Genomic DNA, 16,633 nt, shown 5'->3' on the forward strand with positions numbered 1-16,633 from the left:
CCGATTTCCTTCCGCGACTTAATGAATTCTGAATATCTTTTTTTTTTTGCAAGAAACATCTGGAACAGCTGAAATTCTGACACTCTTGAAATTACGTGTTAAAAATTTCGATTAGCGACCGCAGTATCGTATAAATAAAACGTTGCTAAGTAACTTAACCGAAGACACAAAATTGAACAGCTCAGCTAACTGACCGCATTGATTTTTAAAATACATCGTCGCCAATGCACGCGATATATTTCCGGGAAGTGATGAGAGTTATGCGGAAAAAACGTTCCGTTTGAAAACGCCAGGTAGAAAACAGGCGCAAATTGTTTGCTGCAACCTGCTGCACGAAAGGGGTCGTGCAAAGGAGCGCGAACGTCGTTAAACAGTTTAATGTCGTAAGCTTGATTATTCCGCCATGGCAGTAAACCGAGCCAGGTTCTTCCTTGTTAATTTGTCTCGTCTCTAACCGGTAATGATTTTGTCGACGAACAGGGGCTAAAAGACCCAAAGCAGCAAATTGTTCGTAATTGGTATGTCGATTCGAACGAAATATAGATTGTTTCTCGTCGTGGAAGTTGATTATGTATAGTCCACAAATTGTTCGTATTTTAAACGAAACAATCGTGTTTCTCGTTGTGCGAGATATTATGTTTCTTTATTCGGCTAATAAAAGAGAGACAAAAGAGAGAAACATGGATACACGATGAAATGGGAACAGAAACCGATTATTTTATTATTTCCACAGCAGCATCGGCGCATCGACAGGTGCGAATAGCGCGTTGTAAAACAATAACAAACGTTTATAGCTCGGCCCGTCGAAATTGGGATCCGGTCGTGTAAGTTTTCAATTCGTGCTGTGGCGTAGGGTACGAAACGCCATTCAACTTTATACCACGTTGCTCTGAAACTGTTGCAGCTAGTTCGTATCATTGTTGTATCATTCGAGCAAAACTCGATATCATTGACAAATATGTGGCAGTAACGTACACTCGCGGTACGTGTGCCCGGCATATTCGCCCTGGAAATTCGTTGGTCGAAAGCTACACGTTCTTGTGATGGTAGAGGGTGTTGTAGAGGCCGCAGTTATTTATATAAACTCGGCGGAGTTGAAAGCTGTCGAAAGCTTTCCCAGTACGTCTATCTCGCATTATTGGACTGACACGAACGGGTACCGTGCTATTAGGGCGGTTCCGTTTGTTGCCAATCGAAAACACCCCATGCCTTCTATCGTGTCCGACATTTTCTACCCTTTCCATCGACTAACCGGGCTTGATAAATCAAAATTCAAGCCCATTTCCATGCAGTTGAAGTTCACGTCGAAGAAAAACCTGAAAGAGTATCGTTCGCAACTTCGTCTACTAGAAGTAACGTGATATACGGTGTTACTCGAAAGTTCCTGAACACTTGCTTATTTTTGACTAAATCTAATTTCATGTTAAGGTAGAATAAAAGAAAAAATGAGGTTACTCTTTGTTCGAAAATGAGAACTTGCTTTGAAAAATTAAAATATAATTCTCAGTGTAGGTAATATACGTAGAGCCAAGAAGAGAAGCATAATTAATACTTTGATAAATCGTCCCTTTGATTTTAATATATCATTGATAAGATTTTTAACAAACCATTTAAATGTTTGTTTCCGCGAAAAGATTATATGGCATTTGGTCGTTAATTTATACACGTATCTGTATACGTGCGCTGAATACGTGACTGGCACAATAGAAAGTACGCGAAAGTCTAAAGAGGCTTATTGAACGAGAATTCACCGAAGCCGTGAATGCATTATCACCTAATTGCCACTTTGTTCCTTGACATTAAATCCAGCTACCTTATCGTAGCGCGAAATTAAACGAATAAATGATGTTTGCGCGCTCCTTAAAGCGTAGTCGCACGGAAGATGGCCAATTCATTGAAAGAGGCGGCCCCGATATATTTTCATTTTGCTTTCTTGTTTTCCTACCATCGATGACAAATCGTCGTATCTGGCATTATATTAATGTTGAACATTAAACACGGTCGTTCAAGTCCAAAGGGAAAAACAAGCTTTTTCTTCTTTTAATATGTATCCATGCCTGAAGAATTTTGTGAAGTGTATGTTTGCAATAAATATCCTGTAATTTCTATAATTTTATTTTAATACTGGTAAAATTTGAAACAAATCTGAGAATGTGTATACACGTATAGAGCCTCACAAGAGTGCTAAAGAAATTTCAAAATGTTTCGTATAACAGAATACGTTTATGAAAGGTATCAACAAGTGTTGGAATGCTTTCGTAATGTAATTGCATCTGTTAATAAAAATATAGTAAATTCCCCTTTTTTATTGTAATTGCAGGTAGTACGTATCATGCAGATAGTCGTATTTGCTAATAACAGCGTAATCAATGACAATTGTAAGTGTCTGGAACTCTCTAGCTTACTTATAATCGGTCTTAACGCTTTCGTAACGACGTAAACAACAGCCGTCTGGTATCGGTGAGAAAAGTCGTCGGGATAACGATAACGGCAAGTAACCGGCGACGATGGTAGCACGACCTACATCCGGCTGTGTAATCCTGTGAATTACATTGATTACAAGTAGCAGGTAGTCGAGCGAGCAACACGCTGGCCGCAGAGAAGTTCGGGTTGCGCGTATACAGGCGCTTGTGTACGCGCGGTGCGGTGCAAAGCGCTAAAAGCCTCTTTGGAGGGAAGAGGCAGATTCTCAGCCCTGATACACGCTCGCAACTCTCGCTCTGAACAGCTAGAACGGCATCGCACCTCTGATGTGCAGCGGAGAGTGTGCACGTAATGTATGCGCGTGAAACAGTGCGGTCGACGTGAACGGCGCATAGGAGATTGTTCAATTTTCGACACTCCAACACGGAGATGGAAGCCTCGTAGCAAGGAATGACTCAACAGTCGGTAGCTTTCGACGTTCACGATACATTACGTAAGAAGATGCGATAGAACGCGATGGCTTCTGGATCGTCTTACGCGAACTTTAGAATGATTTTTGATAGTTTAAATCGACGTTCGAAGAGTTAGAGTCGTATTACGTTATATCGAAGATTTCGAGATATCGTCGCAAAATCTGTGCAACGTTGGATTGCGTACCTGGACCGTCTTTAGCGAAGTTTTACAAGATAATAGTTAATACTTTTATTTATATTTATATTTTCTTCACTTTATTTATATTTATTAATATAAATATCCTTGCATAATGTTCTAGCAACAGATTTCGCGATAGAAAAAATAAATTTCGTTTTTTTTAAATCACTCCTATGATTTTTTCTTTGCTACACACGCGTATTAAAAAACTTGTTACCGTATCGAGAAATATTTATGCTCTCGAAAGGATCAAGATATGTTTCGCAATATTGTTGTAAAAACTTGAAATACTCGAGAGACTGTGAACATTGTAACATAAACGTGACGATGTAATGTTATCTTTGTAGACAAGATCGTCACGCGATCATCCGAGGATCAGATATTTTGAAACAATGTTGCGATAAAGTTGATAAAGCGAAGAAGGGACATTGTTAGTTTGAAAACATGGATCGTGTTATGGAAAATGGAGAGGTCCCGGCTACCGAGTTATAATGGTATACGTTCGCAAGCAAATCGAGAACACTCAAATGTTGAATGTTATGCCTGCGTTAATTAGAAACGTCATCGAATTAATTTTCCCTTTTACCTCTTCCGTATTAACGGTTATAACGTAATTTCCAGCCTCTGCTTTTGCTTGCGTAAAAACAAATTCTCTCGCTATGCTGGTTTAATACCACCTTGTATATTACGATAATGACGTGCATGCAAGATGCGTCTATAAAACAGCAAGGGAAGACCCCATAGAGACGTCTAGTATGTTGCGGTAGATATAACCGAAACCAAAACTCCACTTCGATCTAAGTTTACGTTCAATTAACACAAAGTTTAAAGTCTAGAACACTGCCAGAGCTAACTTCTTGAGGACGATATATCAAATTTATTTTATAACCAGAGACCAGAAAGGGTAGATCGATATCGTACGGCGAAAATCATTTGTTCTTTATCTCCTGATAGATCAGACAGTCGCGCAGAAATCGGTTTCTCGTTCTCTAGCAAAATTCTACCGGTCGAAAGACAAACGACTTTAACGCTGGGCCCAAGTGCACCGACACAGGTGCTTCGAACTGCGCCGCGCTATTTACCTAAAAGCGTTATTTCAGATTTACTTGGTTATTTCGTAAATTACACGCGAAAGTCGTGATAAATAATCAACACATGGGACTTAACGATCCCGGGACTTGGGGATTTCCCGCGAAATCCACCCCTGTTTTCCCTCCTTAACGAACGAATTTTCGCGAAAGTTTTCTCGACAACAGCTCACCTACTGTACACGTAGCAATTTACACGTTTTGAAAACGGGCACCGTCAACGGTGAATAAATTATCGAACGATGTTAATCGACACGAAGCAATTTGTTTCACGTATTGCCACGGAGTCGGCTCGGGAAACATTGCAAAAGATATTACGATGCTAAATTACGCGCTATCATAATTACTGTCGTTATTCATACGTTCGACTACGATACCGTTGCTAATTTGTTGCGACCATATTTCAAAACGTTTCTCTTAATTATCCGGGGCAGCTTGAACCTGTCGTGGGAATTTAATTGGTGGAAAAATTTACTCGGAGTAGATTTCCCAGCGCGAGTCCGTTTGCACGTGGTCGAGCTCTCGAGAGGATGGCACGCGGCCCTAAGATTACTTTGAGAAGCAAGAAACAAGTAAGAAAGCAATCTCACAGATCAGGTATACGCCGCGGTACGTGTTCCTCGCTCTCGTGCGCCATTATTTCTGAAAAAAAACAACTATACGTGCAACTTTGGGGCAAATTTTTTACATCACCCATTCGTATAACTTCTTTCGAGGCTTCGAGCATCTCGTCGTAAACAGTCTCAGCAAAACGTCAGAGGAATACCAATAGGAAGGACGTGGATAAAGACGCGAAGAAAACGAGCACCTGCAATCGATAACTACACGCGCGACACTGTTTCAACGTACGAGCGGAGCACTGGCGCCTCTAGATTCCTGTAAGTTAATGTCACCAATGTTGGATTTACACGTTGAGGCAACGAACCCTTAGACTTTGTTGATTCTTATCCAAGTTTGTCGTTCGTGTCTCATCCTCGTGGACAGTTTTTATTCGTGAAAACGTTTAGAGAGTCGAGTAGCGGCATTCTTACGAAGCTTCCTTCGTTACTTCTCACTTTATTATCGTTCCATGCGTTCCAACAAAAGGGTACAATTCTAGAATGATCTACATTTTCCGAATCCTATCCGAGAGCGAGAACGTAGACCTATCGAACGACTATGTTGGCACGAATAAAAGTTTCGCGAATGTTGCAACTACTCGATATCTGGAGAGCACTCGCGCTTCTTGTAACTACTCAAAAGTAATCGGAACAGTGATGAGCGTCGGACCATTGGTCGAAGATTCGAAAGATCGAACGAAAACGAATCTTAAAAGTAATAACAACGTGGTGTCGCGAATCGGATAGCTTTGTAGCCGGATGACGGTTCATTTGCCCGATAAAACATGCTCTGGGTCCCGTATAACGAGCTGCACTGCGGCGTTCATTAAAATTAATTGACCCCGATGGACGGTTTCTTGTCGGATAATTTCGCGATACCTCGTCGAACGATTTTCATTGTTGCCTCGGTGAAAATGTTCGAAAAAAGATAGAAAGAGAAGAGAAAGGAGAAAGAACGATGAGATCGGGCGTGACTAGACACGGTAAACTGGAAGCTAAATTCGGGCTAGGAAAATCAGAGAGAATTTACGGGCGCGTTTCGAGGTTCATGGGACGAAAGGTTAATTAAGCGGTCGCCGCAAAACATATCACGCAATTAAACGTTTCCCCCATTAATATAACAAGTGACTGTGACCCTCTCTCGTCGGCAGCAACGTATAACGAACGAGGCCGGATGAAATTTTCGAATTCGCTGCAGCCGAACATTGCCACGAGCGAGACAGACCTGGTCGGCGTCGAAATTCGCTCGCGAGATTTCAATTACCGCGAGACGTGTCGGACTTTTAATAGCCGCGCACCAAAGAAAGGTTAATTAAGCGGTCAGCTTGACCGTATCATGATATTAAACATTTTCATCCAGCTGGCAAAAATAAACGTTGATTACAAACGTTGAAATTTTGACGTGTAATATACTCGTCGCTTATCGATGCTCGACTCCGACTCCAATGACGTCACGTACATTAGCTGCAGCAGCGGCGAGATGAATCGTTGCCCTTTAAGGTGTTTAATCGCCTGGAAGTGTGAACGAAACGAATAGTTGGAAATAACTGATCGATGAGCTCAGGTGGGAAAAGTTTTTAAGTTGCGCGTCGCAGCGAAGAGACGAGCTAGTGGAAGTAGAATGGGTCGGCGCCTGGTCAGACATCGCTGAATAATGATCGCCCGTTACGTTACAGCGTCGGGAAATACGGGTTTTAAGTAATTGTATATTAAACTTTTTTTTATATTAAAAGTCATCAGTTTCGGGCAGCATAGAGGGAATATTAAAATGCAAAGATCATTAAACGTATAACGACAAAATTTGAATAGCAGTTTCCAGAGTCGAATTAATCTACCAGGATTAATTGCTTAAAAACGACAGGCAGTATGAAACGAACAATTAAAATTTCACGTAATTTCGTTTCATTCCAAGTTAACTAATATTAAAAACCAACAGAAGGAAAAGATTGGAAGTGAAAGAAGAGGAAAAAGTGGAAGGAGGAGAAAGTAGAAATATTAATCCGATATACGGGAAACGAAGCCTTGCAAACGTAGTACGCCGAGCAGAGAAGAAAATGTTCGAGCATGCTTCTTATCGAACTTCGTTCGGTTATTGCATTCCTTGTGGTCCGACCACTGTAGAGAGTTATGAAAGAATAATACAATAACATCGCAGTTTTCATGGAACCCTGGCGTATTTTCATTTTATTCAGCCGCAGGACATATTTTCGCTCCGCTTTGTTTTGCCGTAACACTTTATCCAAGGTGTTTTCTGTGGCAATTTAAACAAGAGAAAGAGAGAGAGAGGGAGGGAGAGAGGAAGAGGAAAAAAGTAAAATTCAGTACACGAAGCAAAGCAAGCGAAAAACAACGTTACAGAAGATACAATTACATCCGATGTTCGTTTCTAGAATCGGCTGGCGATATCGCGTGCCCATCGAACCAAACTTCTGAACCGAACTTAAATGTGTTTTGTTCGCCGCCTGCACAGCCTCGGATCCTTCTTTCTTCCCGTGACCTAGCTGTTAATCAGATTTCGATGGTTCCGATCTTCAAACTCAGTCCTCCGAAATTCAGCCACGGAAGTTTTGGATGCCGCGGAGCACGCGATGTATTAACGCATTTCGTGTGACCGTTATGGTCGCGCGAAACCTCGAATACTCCTCCACGGAAATACTAATTAAATTCTGGACAATTATGCGTAAACATACGAGCGGCGGTCACGTCTGCGGTTTCGTAATTTGCGCAGAGTTTAGTATACAACTGCCTGTGGTTATTTGTTTGATGTCGCGGTAATTTTTCATCATCATCGGAAGCTCATTAGTGTTATTATCAAAAAAACACACGCATCTCGTGCTGAATTCGAAATATAGATTCGTAATGCGTAAGGTGTTTCGTTTATCGGATGAAATATTGTAGTATCAGAAAAGGATAGGATTAGGATAATTTAGATTTGTAAAATTCTCCTAATACTGTTTATTTAAGATAAATAAAAATAACAGAGATTAATTGGACAGAGAGCGATAAATGTTCAACTTGAACTAAACGCAAAAATCTTATTCTACTCAAATCACTCTCGCAACTCTATAACTCTAACAACTCAATCTCTCTACAACTCTACTCTTCGGCTTCTGCGCTCGCTCGCTCTCGCTTCTCAACTCACACTGTACGCCTTTTGCATTCGTTCTCTCCGGCTTCTCAACTAACACTGCCTTTAGCATCTCTTTGTCTTTTTCCGTCCTATCGGACACGTTTCCCGAAACGCCCGTGTCCAGGGTCACGCAGGCCCTTTCCACGAAACTATCCACTTGAAAGGACTGACGACACATTGATGTACCCGACGATGCCGCGGCTCTCGCGACATTGTTTTGGTTTGTTTCTAACCGGGTTTTTTCCTCACGACACTACAATATTATTTTTTCATAGCATTACATCGTGCAATAAGCTGGTGGCACAATTCGTTCACAGTAACTCACGAAAGTACCGAGCAAACGTAGACGAAATTCACGATTTGTTACACGGAGCAACGTGTCCGAGATCCAAGAGATGTCTAAAGTATCGAATATTCCAAAATTAATTGTCGATTGATATTTAAACGGTCCGAATGTAGCATATAAAGTTGAAGTAAGCCTAAAAAATCGATTTCACGTAATATTACGACGGATATAGTTCACAGAGATGAAAGAAAACTTCTACATGACTATCGCATGCTATCGAGAAACTCGGAATCGAAGACGTTGGTGACCGACGCCGTCGTTTCTGCGTGTAATTTATGTTCACGGATGAGTGTGTGATCTATGGGTTATCCTAGTCTCGCCGGTTGACAACTTCTATGATATATAGGTGCGTCCACGGCGCTTTATTATTATGTAAAATCGATTATTCAGTCGGCAGCGCAACTGGCGTTATAAATAATGGGCAGCGTTTATCTCCTTCGTGGGATTACGCCTCGTAATCCTTGTATCTCGATCATCGTTAAACCTGTCGCTTCGTGTTTTTTCTAATAAATTATCGAGCAGAGGTTAACGGACACAGTACGCAGGTCAGGGTATTTTTTACGACGTGGCGTCAACTGTTGTGAATATACGGGCCGTGTTTTTACGTGGTAAGGTGGGTAGGGGACGGATGTAGGTAATCGGCAAATTCATTGCTCGTTATACATACAAAAGAGCGGCTAATGAAAAAGATCGCGTCAGCATCGTCTCGTACGGTAAATAATAATTAAAAGCGAATATCGGGCCGTTGTGTAAACAGCGCGCGACTCGATTAGCACAGCGCGTCGATGTGCATTTAATGGAGATAACAATTTCGTTTTCCGCCGAGGCGAATTCGTCGATGCGACGCGACGATTCGGCAATAATTTACAATCGGTGGACACGACGCTAGTCGCTACGAGGGGGATAGAAATCGTAAAAAGAGAAAATGAAGAAATACGTGTACAGACGTACGTATATACACGTATAATCATAGATAGATGGAAGAAAAAAAATATGAAAAAAAGAAATCAAACGATCGGGTTATTTTCCAGTCAGATTATCGTACGTTGGACGTCGGGACGGAATAAACGGATAAAATGGCCCGGTAAAGAGCGGTTCGTCGTTTCTCCATTGGTCACGCTCTGTTTTCTTTTACCAGCATTCACCAACTGACGAAACGACGAGCGGTCGGCTTTATGGAAAAACTTTCCCATGTAAGCATCCGAAGCTTAAGAAAGTTTAGCATCGTGCAGATGCGCTGCGACGCTTATCTACAACTTAAGAAGATTTAGGGAATCGAAAGCTCTGGCATGCTGTTCCTTTTGCTTGTCCCGGTTTTCGGGCCAACTTCCGCTACTCGAACCACGAGAGTGCATCGAATGGCCATATTCTCCTTCGTGGTTTCTAACAGCGTCGAACGTCGAACGCGAGTGGCATTCATGCAGCCACAGCATCGGGATTCATGAGCTGCGACCAACGACGAAACATTTTCGAAAATTCGATTTCGGACTTTCCTGATGCACCAGCGATCTGTAGCGTAGTTGCAAACATTGGCCGATATACTTAAATATATCGGTAACTCGGACCTTGGTCTTTTATAATCTTTTGTGGTACACGCGAGTGCATCTTACAGGTCAAGTGGTTCCAGTCTTCCGCTACGCGAGTCGATCTCAAGTGACCTTTTCGCCGAATTTACGTGCTCACTCGTCCCTTAACAGCGTGTACGCACATGAAAGTTCATTTAGGGGAAATTTAAACTATCGTGGTAGTTAAAACACCGTTGTCAAGAGGAGAGTTTTACCAGACTGATGGTTGATGAGACAATTGCGTAAAAGGATTTATTAATCAGGTGTACAATCCTAAATAAAGAAAGAACTCTTAAGCGAGTCATATAATTCCCATCTGCTGTCATCATAACCAATTAGCCAATAGAAACCATTATTTTGTATCGAGTTAAATATAATAAGCTCATTCGCCTTTTTCTTCGTGTATATATACTATTCCATAAGCCACGTCGTTTCATTTACGAGTAAAATCAATTTCAAACTATTCGCACGAAAGTTTTATACCGTGGAACATACAAACGCACTTTGACGCGGTTGCATTGCGTTTACAAGCATAAAACATTTTCATGTCTAGCACCGGTGGAAACTAACTTGTCACAAACAGTCGTATCGGTCCTAACGTAACGATCGGGCATCGCTGCGAGTCAAAAAATGAACCAGACCGACTAATAGTATTTTTTGAAAGGTTTGCGCCATCCAACCGAACATTTTTTTTCCGTGGGGAAAGATATTTTGGCTAATGGCAGCCAGATCAGTGAAGTCTCTAGCTAGCGGCTCGTTCGCACCAGTTAGAATTTGTAATTAACAAGTAATTAGTTCGCAGCCAATAAATTCAAGATCTATCGGCCAGGTTCTCGCATACTCGCCTATTCCAATCATCAAAGGATAAGGCCAGAACGAGAGACAGGTTTAATCATGACAAGAAGATAATCCTGAGCTCCGGTTGTCAGTGCGAATATCACCCGCATTGTACATTATCGGAGATGACTCGCAACGTCGATACTGCTAATGACGCCGCGGAAGCATCGCGTGTACCTGCGCTCCTGTCGATCGATAATCCAATACAGGACGCTTCCGTGAGCCTTGTTCGAAACTTTCCCTATGAATTTCCTGCATCAACGCTAAGGTAAAAGTTCGCGTCAATGTATCTTCTGAAATTTTTCTTTCTACTCGCTGAAATACGCAAGATATACAACACTATGCGAAGATCAGAAGAGAGAAACGTGACAAGCACAACATTTTTCTTGATCTCATGATTTTGATGATATCTCACGATTAAACAGGAGAATTTTAATACGACATAATCGAAAATGAAACTAATTTTTCGAGTTCGTTCGGACAACGTATTTCGAAAATAAATTCGTTTCATTCACTGCGTGCTATGTAAAAGTGGGAGGCAATAGCACTGTAAAGAAATAATTCGAAGATTAGTCTCTACGCAACACTATGTGAAGATATTTCATAAAAGTATGGTTAATCTTCATTAAGATTATTGCGCGCAATTATTATATCGATCAATACGTGATTCTTCGTTTTTTACTGTATCCCGAATTATTAACAATCGACAAGAGAATCGTTTTATTGTATTTCAAATTAATCATAATAATCGAAAGGAGAATACAAGAGGGATGCACGAATGCAGCGATATGGATATAATTTAGTAGTATTTGATATTGGCAATTGCAGATAAATCAGTGTGGTAGTTGAATGTGCACCCAACGGCCCCTGTATTGGATTCCTGGCTGTTTTTCATTCGCGATAGAATCGGGAATTTCTATGGGAATCGAAATAATTTTTCCTAATTCCACAAACGATGGTTTTCACAGAGTAAATGGCTTTAAAGGGATCATAATGGCTCGTACAGGGTGGTCGATAAATTTGTACAATCCAGAAAAATTGAATGAAAAAGAGAGAGAGAGAGAGAGAGAGTAGTATGAATTCGTCATTTATCGTTGGAAAACTTATATTTTTCGATCGAATATTCCTCTTTTTAATTACGTGATATTAAAATATACCCTTTTAACCACAAGATAACATGAAAAATCAGAAAATCAATAAAATTGTACTTATGGAATGATCTAATTTAACAATCCTTGAACGTTTACCGATGTTGCGTTTAAATTTCAGTTTAATCTCCAGATATTAAGCTTGACATTTCGATAAGGCCTTCTGGTAAGCTGCTGGTGATTAAGCTGCTCTTGTCTGAACTTCGTTCCAATGAATGGGCTGTCATAAGGCGCGATTAACGATATTTCTCGTTAAAGTCAACATAACGTAATTGGCTACAATTGAGCTTGAACGTTAAAAGATCGTAACGTGGCATCTGATATCTACGGAAGAGAAAATACCCTGATAGTAAAAGATAACATCTGTATTATCAAGGGAGCACAAGTATAAGAAGAACAGAAGAAACGATATCTCGGGTAAATAAGCAAATCAGCTTTTATATCCGCAGTTTGAATACCTTTGGCGTAACTAAGTGGTGTACTTATTGTTAGTCCAGATAGGAGCAAGTTCTGCAATTCATTCGGGTACATAATAATAAAGTTTCTTCACATTAATTGACGAATAAAACGCGTGTCGAATAAATATCTTTTTCCATGGTCTTAGACCGGACTAAAAAGAATTTCATTGGATGTTTTCCACTATTCTCGAGGAAAGAAAGACGATCGTCTGTTTTTCATTAGAAATTGTCCCACGATAAAGTCTCGATGAAAAGTTATTGTCGCTCGAATCATATATATCGTTACAGCGTGCTGAGAAACGGGCAAACTCTTTCAGGAAACCATTAAGACACGATTTAATGAAATCACGAAGAATCTACGACGATATAATTGCATACCCCTTTCCTCATCGATTCGGTTTTCATTCGAACTCGAAGATTGTTCGCTTCTCGTGGTGCAATTTATCATTCTCGCTCAATCTCCCCAAACGAATCGAACGTTTCATCTTTTCGTCAAATATTATACGTCTGCCGCGAACGCGAGAGTGTCGAGTTCGAAAATTTTCTCAAAAATTCACGATGAAAACGGGACGTGTGCCGTCGCGTGCACTTCGACGTTGAGGCAGATGGGTTTAAAGGTGAATAATGTACTTCGAAAAATGCATTTTTCTTGTAGCATTTTCATTCACGGCCAAACTTCCACGGCGAATCTATCGAGAAAACTTATCCTTAAGGTTATCCACGTCAGGTTTTAAAACGACATGATCCCCGCCTCGACGCTTCCAACGAACTTCTTGTTTTTCTTGTTTTAACTCGGAATAAGTTCCACCCGACGAACGTTCCGGCGGTTTCGATGAAATTTGTATTTGACGTTGTAAATGTACGATAACCGTCAGGAAAATACAGATTTAATCATACATCGTCGGTTATTGCTTGCGCGGTTGGTTATTTATTTGCACGCGCACATACGCCGGCCTTTTAGATTTGTTTGAAAAAGCAGCGCCGCGTTTCGATCACGAGAAAGCTCTCGTGCGCATTCAATATTCATTTTTATCACGTAAATCGGGTTTCCAGTCGGAAAATACGAAATGAGAAATTAAAAGCGAGGTCCGTGCATCAAATATGACAGCAAAATGCCCTAAGATTAAATAACTCGTGTAACTGACAAACAATTCCACATCGCTGAAATACAAATTTTACGCTGACTTATTGCACGGATGGAGTGGAAAGAGAGATAAGCAAGTATTAGATTATCGTATATGAAATGGATGATTTTCCGAACATCTAAAAGCACTCTATGACATTCATGATATACATAATACCCAATGCCATTAGATAATATTTGTTGCATTTGCTTTATCAAAGATTCAACCATTTCATCGGCAACTAATAATTAAACAAAGGCAAGCGAAAAAATCAGAGGATTCTGTTAGAGGAGGTGGAAACGAAATGCGGGGGCGATGCATTCAGTCACGAAATAGAGCGCAATGGGCGCGAGCGAAGCCCTTGGCGACACAAAGGGAGCGTAATCGACGGCGAAGGTTACTTTAAATTACTACGAATTCAGCTACAGTCGAGCGGCGTGCTGTAGGATAGCGAGGAAAGGGCGAAGAATGAATAATGCAGCTGGAAAAATCCATTGTTCGCGCAGTCGCCCGCGCCACATCTCTAACCTTTTGCCTAAGTACACAAGAGAAAACTCGCCGAAGAGTTATCCGCGAGCATTCCGGAAGATAGAGAGGAATTCTCGCTGGCAATCTCGCAAATGGTTGGTGCACGCGAACTTCGTGCCATCGTCGTTGAGGGGAGGACAGTGGATGCGCTCGAAGCTTCCCGGAATTACAATCCTCCAAAGGCTTATAACCCGAACTTCGAATCGATCATCGTTCGTCGTCAAAAGCAATTTCTGCGCGACAAGAACGGAGAAAATCGCGCTGCTTGCCAATCTTTCCTCGTTTCGACTCGGCGAATGAAAAGGAACTACGCACGTTGAAAATCAGAAGCTTTTGAGTAAAATCTTGATTAATATTTGAAATGTATGTGTAACTAAATGCTTTAAACAACTGATTACGATACGAGCATATCGATTACATTTTTTTTAACGAATCGCAATTTTCAATGAGATGCAAATTAATCTAGCCGGTTGTATCGACCGCGATGTAATTGCCCTATCGATTCGAACCGAATAATAAATGTACGGGTGTTAACCGGTGACATAACTTGCCGCCGCTCGCGAGCCCGACTCTCGTTTTTCTCCCCGAGTTTCCGTGGAGACCCGACGCGAAACGCGTCACGTTTTCCAATAATTCAATTTTTCTAGAGAAGCTACGCGTCTAGCGTACGTTGCATACCGTAGAACACGTGGGGTCGAGAAAAGGGGGTCGATAAAGCTCACTCGAAGGGAGTAACTTTCCTTTCCGCTGTCTACTGATGTTAAGTCGTTAGCAATAGTAAATTTGAAGTTAGGTTCGTGACACGATTTTCTTGCTATTTTTCAGTGTTCTAGATTTTCATTGTAATATGGCGTAGTCTCGTGTTGTACTCACCGATCGTTGTAACCACACAGTCTCTACTTTGTTATTTTAAAAGTCGCGTATACCGAGCCAGTCGTGCGAAGATTCACGACGCACCAACTGGCATAAATTACTCTCAACGCTCGCCGCTCTATTAGGCTATCGCAATTCTAGAACGAGGGTGTTCTGCCTCAGAGACGTAGCCGGACTCGCACAGCCGGATACCTTCAGTTTGATAGGCGATAAAGGCGGAAATTGCTGGCAGCGATTGCCGATAAAAGCTTGCCATTGCCTACGCCAACCAGTCGAACTCTTTTGCCTGCTTTTTCCCCTTTTCATCCTCTCCGTTTCTCGGCTTCCCTTTGTGCGACTTGTCTTCCTTGTCCCTAGCCAACGCCAACCTTCAGTCATCCACCCCTTCTAATCCGTGTTCTATATTTTTTTTTTCTTCCTTCTGGTCTGACTGTAAAGGCCGCTCCGACTCCTTTCCCTTGCTTCATCCATCCATCTCTCGTTTTACGGTTTATCTACCTTTTAATCTTGCCCCTCTCGCCCGTCACGGCCATCCTTCCTTCCTTTTATCGCGCGATTCGATTGCACGCTGCAGACTACCCCATCCGCGATGCCTGCCACCGTGAAATACTCATATTACGTAGTACGATTACACGTTAGGAATCCTGATCAACAATTCGTGTTTATTATCGTGCCACCGGGATCTGCTCTGGTGTATTTTTGGATATCTCGATAAGACTGACCGTTTACCAACACGTGCTATTATGACCGGGTTTATTTTCAGAGAGATATCAAACTTTGCTATCGATTCATCACTGTTTTCCTATTTTTATTGCAACGTGTGATGAAGTTTGCGTATTGCGTTACCGAGGTTTGCAACGTTGTCACGAAGTTTCCACAAATATGGGAATACCGCAAATTGTATAGAGTTACGTAATGCGTTTAAAAATTCATTTCGAAAAAGAAGAGTTTTCAAAAATATATCGCACAGCGTAATCACATAAAACTTGCGTTCTTTTACGTTATTTTTTGTAATTAATGAAAGGCATCGATCGCTGATATCGATCAATGATACGCTATAATTTTCCATTAAAGGATCTCGTATGAAATATAAGAGAGGCAGACGTCATCGTCGATTTATCCCTGGCACGATTGTTTGAGATTTCGGATTTAAACGAGGAACAATAATGAAAGTCAACGATTAAGATTCATTAACGTGACGCTCATGACGGTCTTGAGACACAAGATGAGCGGAATTTCTGAAAAACGTTAGTTGGCTTCCCTTGTATCTATTTCCTTGTTCTCAAGTATCGCGTACGTAATGAAGAAAAATGGACGGGAAGAGGCGCGTGTTGTTGACAGAAATCATTAATCATCGTGAAATATTTTCCTCTGGGTTATACCTACGAGATAAAATTCTATCTTGTACCTTGTAAATACTAGCAGCAATTGCGGTTCATCTCGTATGAATGATCACGTATAATGTTCCCTCGCGATAAGCTGATGAAGGTTCTCTCATACAAGCCAGCAGAATGGTTCTCTCTGCTGTTCCGCATCAGGCTTGAATCGGCAGGTACGCTCGTTCAATCGTGATTCACGATTCACAGGCTAGCGAAACGCTAATCGAACGTTATTCTGGAATATTGTGCTCCTTGGGCATAGGATGCATCATTGACAGGTTTCAGAGAAAATGTTATCTAACGCTAATATCTCGAAAGGCTATCAAGAATATTTCAATCCAACGAGAACCTTGATACGTTGTAATTTGTCCTGATTAATCTTCGATAACATTTTTTATTTTATCCGAAAGTATCGTAGACATGAAAATCATGGGCGACTTTTTATTGCCAGTTAATACATTATATTTTATATTATAGATTTTA

General features: G+C 41.2%; 1 long non-coding RNA gene across 2 annotated transcripts in view; it reads right to left on the reverse strand.

Annotated features, from left to right (window-relative positions):
• The window catches only part of LOC110119910, a 45,337-nt gene that overhangs the window by 9,563 nt on the left and 19,141 nt on the right, over nt 1-16,633 (reverse strand). The gene's annotated exons all lie outside the window — the stretch shown is intronic.

This window comes from Bombus terrestris, chromosome 15 (genome assembly GCF_910591885.1).
Source record: "Bombus terrestris chromosome 15, iyBomTerr1.2, whole genome shotgun sequence".
In the NCBI taxonomy this organism is placed as follows: Eukaryota; Metazoa; Arthropoda; class Insecta; order Hymenoptera; family Apidae; genus Bombus; species Bombus terrestris.